The following is a 6,588-nucleotide window of genomic DNA, read 5'->3' as shown; positions in this document are numbered from 1 at the left end:
GCATCACACCGGCATTGGTAAGCATGGTTTCTGCTAGACCTGCAGACACTGGAAGCATCAAGTGTGTCTCCACCTATCTCAAGGCCTACTGCTGTGCAGAGCCCCCGGGACCATCCATCATCGGACCCGACCCCAAGGTGATGGGAGGATTCGATGTCGTCCTTGTAGCACCGAGTAGCCTTGGTGACAAGTTTCGGGCTAAGGCCAAGAAGCATCATCAATCCCCCTAGACACATGGTGCCGGGAGTTCAAGAGCATTGAGAGATTCGGCACGCAAGAAGCATCGGTGCCAGGAGGACCGCTCTCCCTCCATACAGGAGGTACCGATGCACTCTTCTACCAACAGCCAGCTCTAGTATTGACCCTAACAGTCCTGCAACCCCTCAATTGGAGCACCAGCTTTTCCCAATATTGGCCCTCGATGAGTGCACCCGGGCCTTGTTTCCTGAGCTGCTTGATGTACAATCATGTGCATCAGCACTGGGGGTGCTTGAGCCTACCCTGCCTCCTATTATGGCCTCGTTTGGTCCTCAGCCTGTGGTGCAGTCTCCGGCTCCAGTACCGCATGTGGCCCCAGTGTCGACTGCCACCCAAGCTGGGACCCCCTCGACATCGGTGAAGGAAGCTTCTCCAGATTCAACGCCATTCTTGAAGATATGGTTCCTCTGCATCAAGGCAGGCTCGGTGTCAACCCTCCCACAGAGAGGTTTTGTTTGACATCGATAAGTGCTCATGGGAGTTAGAGGAAGATCCCAGGTACTTTCCTCAGACAAGTCCTGTGGGATACCCTCTGAAACCTCTCCTCCACCTGAGAGGAGAAAATCTCTCCCGCAGAGTCTTTCATTTCTATCTTTTGGAAAGGAAATGACTAACGCCAATCCATTTCCTTTAGAAGCAGAGGACGAGCTAAGGCCAAGATACTCGAGGTCATGGACTACATAACTCCTCCCAGGAAGGCTGTGACTGTCCCCCTCCACGAGGTACTCCAGGAAGTCCTAGTTAAGAATTGGGAGTCCCTTCTGTCGGTCCCAGTTTGCAGGACTATGGTCAGGCCCTAAACACTGAAGGCACCAAGAATGGGTCTCTGTTCCAGAATAGACTTCCTGAGCCGGTATGTCAAGCTCCATCTCTGGCCGTCTTCAAATCTAAGCTAAAAGCCCATCTTTTTAATGCTGCTTTTAACTCCTAACCCTTATTCACTTGTTCAGAATCCTTATTTTATCATCCTCACTTTAATATTCCCTTATCTCTTATTTGTCCTGTTTTTCTGTCCTAATTAGATTGTAAGCTCTGTCGAGCAGGGACTGTCTCTTCATGTTCAAGTGTACAGCGCTGCATACGTCTAGTAGCGCTATAGAAATGATTTATTTATTTGTTACATTTGTATCCCACATTTTCCCACCTATTTGCAGGCTCAATGTGGCTTACATAGTACAGGAGAGGCGATCGCCAATATCGGTATGAACAAATACAAAGAGATGTTATGGCAGAGTACAGTTCATGTGTGACAGACACATTGGGGAATCGTAAGGAGGAAGAGTTATGTCCTGCACAAGCTTTGGTTAAGTTGTGCTGCAGGGTTAAGACATTTAAGTTGGATCATTAGGATATGCCTTTTTGAACAGGTTAGTTTTTAGTAGTTTCCAGAAGTTTAGGTGGTCATATGTTGCTTTCACGGCGTTTGGTAGTGTGTTCCATAGTTGTGTGCTTATATAGAAGCTGGATCGGTTGATTTGTAATTGAGGCCTTTGCAGCTTGGATGGTGGAGATTTAGATATGTTCGTGTTGATCTTGAAGTATTTCTGGTTGGTAGGTCTATGAGGTCTGTCAGGTCATGTCCGATTACAACGCTTGAAGCCACTGGAAACTTTAGTGGACATGGACAGGAAAATTTTGTCAGCTAAATTAAAGGAAGTGAGGTGCCTGAAAAGGGGGAATGCACTCGAAAAAAAAAGAGAGAGTAAACCCGGTCTTTGTGACGAAAAAATAAGAAAACTAAAATTTGGCAAAAAAAACTATGAAAATAAAGGGAAGGGAAAAGAAAGTTCTGCAAAGGAATCACCGCCAAAAAGGCGAAGAAAAACACGCCAAAAGGCTCAAAAGAAGCTCTCGGACCGAACAGTGTGTGGAGGTGAAAGTACATCCTTTCCTCACCACAGTAAAAAAGCAACTAAGGCAAGCGGGAAGGCACTCATGCATGCGCAATGGAACATATCTCATGCTCGGTGACCACGTTCACACGGCAGGTGGGAAGGCACTCGTGCATGTGCAGTGGAACATATCTCGCGCTCCACAAAACTCTTATGCTTGTTGTAAGATCCGGACTGGACAACGCAGCCTGCGTTACACACTTCTGAAAATAGATAGGCCTGCTTGTCCTTGGAAAAAGTGAGTTACAATAGTGTAAGTGATTCACAAGGGCATGATGCCTTGTTGTTTAAGATGTATCAAGCAAAACATATCTGCTCATGAGCATTAAAAAAATGTAGAAATCGCTTGTCACCCAAGATCTTAACTGAATTCTTCAGATGAATCTGCATACCTGCAATATAGGGGGCACACTGAAGAGGTAGAGTACTGCCCCAGGAAGATATAGCTTCTGTTCTCCCTGGGTTTAATTTAAGCTCATTCTTGGTCAATCACTCTGCAATTTTCTCCAACTTAAATGTCAGAAATCAACAGGGGCACATGAATCTAGGGCAATCAGTAACTGAATGTCATCAGCATACATAAAAAGCATAAATCCTACGGACTGGATCAATAATGCCAATGGAGCTAAAAACATATTGTACAAGATGGCATTTGCAATATATTCAAGCATCTGCATTCCAGACACATGCTGGCAAATTAATTGAGCCCTGGAGAAAACCACATGGGAGACTTCCCTAGATAGAGAAAATACAATTGCAATGAATACAAAGGATTCTGGCTTTTAGATAACTCTGGAACCAGCCAAATACAGTTCCACAACTTCCAAGGGCATGCAGCCTTTGAAACAGCATAGAATAAAATCAAAAGATACTGATAAATCTAGAGAAAGGATTTCTTCCCTGTGTACAAATTAACTCTAATAAAGTCTAGCTGCTTAGTCAAATTCTACTTATTGAAGTACTGAGAGCAGAACCCTATTTGTTCGGGGTGCAAAGCACTGTTCCCCACCTTCCACAAATATCAGTAACCTTTGAATGTTTGATAGATGGTGATAGTTTGATGCATTGGATAGTCAGTTTTGAGATCCTTAAAAAGGGGGTGGATAATAGCTTTCTTCCATTCAGAAGGTACATTTAAAACTAGTGGTAATCGCAGCACAAAAGGGGGTCATGACTCATTAAGTAGGTAGGAAGGTAAAGGATCAGTTATGGCTGATTTCATGGCAGTCACTCTTTTTGCAACGGCTATGGATGAAGACAAACAAGCTTGAGAAAGAACTGCAACCATTATGACCAAAATCAAAATCACTAGTGTTCCCAAGTTAACTCTTTGGTGGCAGTCTATAAGTGGGTGCTTCCTTTCATTTATTTATTCAGATTTATCAACACCTTAGTGGCAATTTTTTAAATGATTTTATAAATATCATATGCAAGGTATGAAAATTTTAAGATTCACATAATACCTGGATCTCAATTACAGATTCACAACAAAATGGTGGCTATGTGTCCATAGACCATTTTGTTGAGAATCCATAATGTTGTTTTGCACTGCCGGCGGTTTTACTGCTCCTCCTCCGCTGCACATTCAATTTGTTATTTTGTGCAAAGGGTTTTACTCCTCTTTTTCCTTGCGTTGCCAAAAGGACCTTTGAGGAAAGCTTTTTAGCCAAAACACGCCTCGTTTAGGGCCAGAATTGTCAATGCATCCTGTATCCCAAGTTTGAAAAATAAACTTGTATATCTTTTAGAAGCCACTGACTTCTGCATTTGGTTATCTTGGAACATCCTTTGGAGTCTTCCACTCTGCTTTTCTTCAGTACGGTGGTAATGTCAATGCAATAGCTGATTAGCTCATCCATGCAGGGGGGGCAGGGGAGAGAGGAGGGTCGCTGGACACGGATAGGCTGTGAGGCATGCTTTTTTTTCGCGGGTTCTGAAGTTGACAGCATAATGGCTACGGTGACGTCAGTGAGAGCTACGGAGCCTAGCAGACCAACTCCAAAGCAGCCACGTTCACAGCCAGCAAGATGAATAGAACGTTGGAGGTGAGAATTATTATATAGGATATATATATATATATAATTTAAATAACAAAGACCCTATTTTAACCTCCAAAGAAAATAGCCTCTGCACACATGGACCTCAGGTACATGAAAACAAACAAAAAGCAAAGTGCTTTTACAATGCCTGATTTTGTGCCACATTTGGAGTGACAACTGATGTCATATTTCCACAGAGAGGCTAATTCCTAAGGAGTTTATCATCATTCCAAATTTACAGACTTAAATTCCTGATAACATTTTGTATCAAAAGAATTTATTTGGAGCACTCTATTTAGCATATAAGCTGCATACAACAGCATAACTGCATTACCTGCAATCAAATTACACCAAAAAAAAAAAAAAAGAATGCAAAAAGTAGCCCCCTCACCCCCACTGACCTACCTTACAATCCTTGGTGGTCTAGTGATGTCATCAGGACAGGGATGATCCCCAGTTGCTCTTGCCCATGTCAGCTCTACTCTCAAAAATGGCTGCTCTTGAAGCAGTCCCACAGAAACTGCCCCAAGAAGTCATGGCAGCCATTTTGAAAGCAGAGCTAGCGTGGGCAGGAGTGACTGGGGATCACTCCTGCCGACTATACTCCTAGACTGCTAGGGCCTGGAAGGCCTGAGGGGGCATCTACAGGTAGACGGGGAACGAGGAGGCAACTCCAGTTTGGAGAGGAGGGGGAGAGAGGGAAAGAGACAAATAGGACAAAGCACAAATTTTCAGCTTCCACTGAAAACACATGGTCAGTTTCGGGAAAAAAATAAAACCATGGCCATAGCATTTTGTAATCTGGGCCATTCGGTCGACCTCTTAATTCTCACGGCCATGTGAAACTTAACAAACCATTAGCACATACTTTTAAGTTCAGAGGGGTTGAGAGTTTTAAAATAGCCCCCTTAAACAAATAAATGACTTTAAGCCTTGTCCCCTTGCTCCTCTTTTGCCTCAAGATTTTGATGATTAAGCACATAACCATAACCATCCCAGCACCATTGCTCCTAGACCTATTCTGTAAAGACACATACTTGGACTTGGTATTTATTTTGACATATGTACTCACTTTCAGTGTGGCTAACAGTAAATAAACAAGGTTTACAAAGTCATAAACAAAATATCAAATATAGACCATTGATGGCCAGTTGCAATCTAAGATAGTCCATCAATGGCTAGAAACCTCTCAAAGAGGAGAGTTTTCCGTCTTCCATGAAATACCAAGTAATCAGGCTGACCCTTGATTAGATACCAGAGTGCTAAGTGGTGGCAAAGTCAGCAGAGTGAACTGACTTATAATGCACTCTCTTGCAATCTAAAGATGAAGTCTAAGGTAGTCCCTAGAACCAGACATATTGCATAGGGGAATAGTTATTAAGGGCTGCATATAATCCGGTGTCATGCCAATTAACGTTTGAAAGACAAAAAACACAATTTTTAAAAATAATCCTGTCTTTATTTTATTTATTTGTTGCATTTGTATCCCACATTTATTTGCAGGCTCAATGTGGCTTACAATGTTCCGTCATGGCAGTCGCCATTCCAGAGTAAAAAAGTACAATTGGTATTACATACAGAATATGGATGGCATAATAGAATTAAACAATCAGGTATAGAAAGAGAACATTCAGAATATCAGGAGAGTGGTGATGCGTTATAGTTCCTATTATTGATTCTTGTGGTATGCCTTGTTGAAGAGATAAGTCTTCAGTGATTTACGGAAGTTGATTAGGTTGCAAATTGTTTTCACGTCAAGTGGCAGTGCATTCCACAGCTGCGTGCTCATGTAGGAAAAGCTGGACACATGTGTTAGTCTGTATTTTAGTCCTTTACAGCTGGGAAAGTGAAGATTTAGGAATGTGCATGCTGATCTTTTAGCATTCCTGGGTGGCAAGTCAATAAGGTCTGACATGTAAGCCATGGCATCTCCGTGAATGATTTTATGAACCAGAATGCAGACCTTGAACGCAATATGCTCTTTAAGTGGAAGCCAGTGCAGCTTTTCTCTTAGGGTTTTGGTGCTTTCATATTTTGTTTTTCCAAATATGAGTCTAGCTGCTGTGTTTTAGGCTCTTTGAAGTTTCTTGATGATTTGCTCTTTACAGCCAGCGTAAAGTGCATTGCAGTAGTCTAGATGACTCAGCACCATTGACTGTACCAGACTACAAAAGATGTTCCTTAATGGGCAACCAGTGCAAAGAGGCCAAGACTTAAGGCCTGTCTAGGGCACATAACTGTTGCACCAACCCTGCCTATGGTAAGAGACCTTCCCCACTGTATTCAACTGTACAAGGCTTCCCAGCCTTTTGACTCTGCTCCATACTGCTGCAAACGTCCATGTTATTGTTCATTCCATTATTCTCTATGAATCTTCCATTGTTGTGCATTTTGTACTG

The sequence above is a fragment of the Microcaecilia unicolor genome, chromosome 3, assembly GCF_901765095.1.
Source record: "Microcaecilia unicolor chromosome 3, aMicUni1.1, whole genome shotgun sequence".
In the NCBI taxonomy this organism is placed as follows: Eukaryota; Metazoa; Chordata; class Amphibia; order Gymnophiona; family Siphonopidae; genus Microcaecilia; species Microcaecilia unicolor.
Note: the sequence above shows the minus strand (reverse complement) of the source record.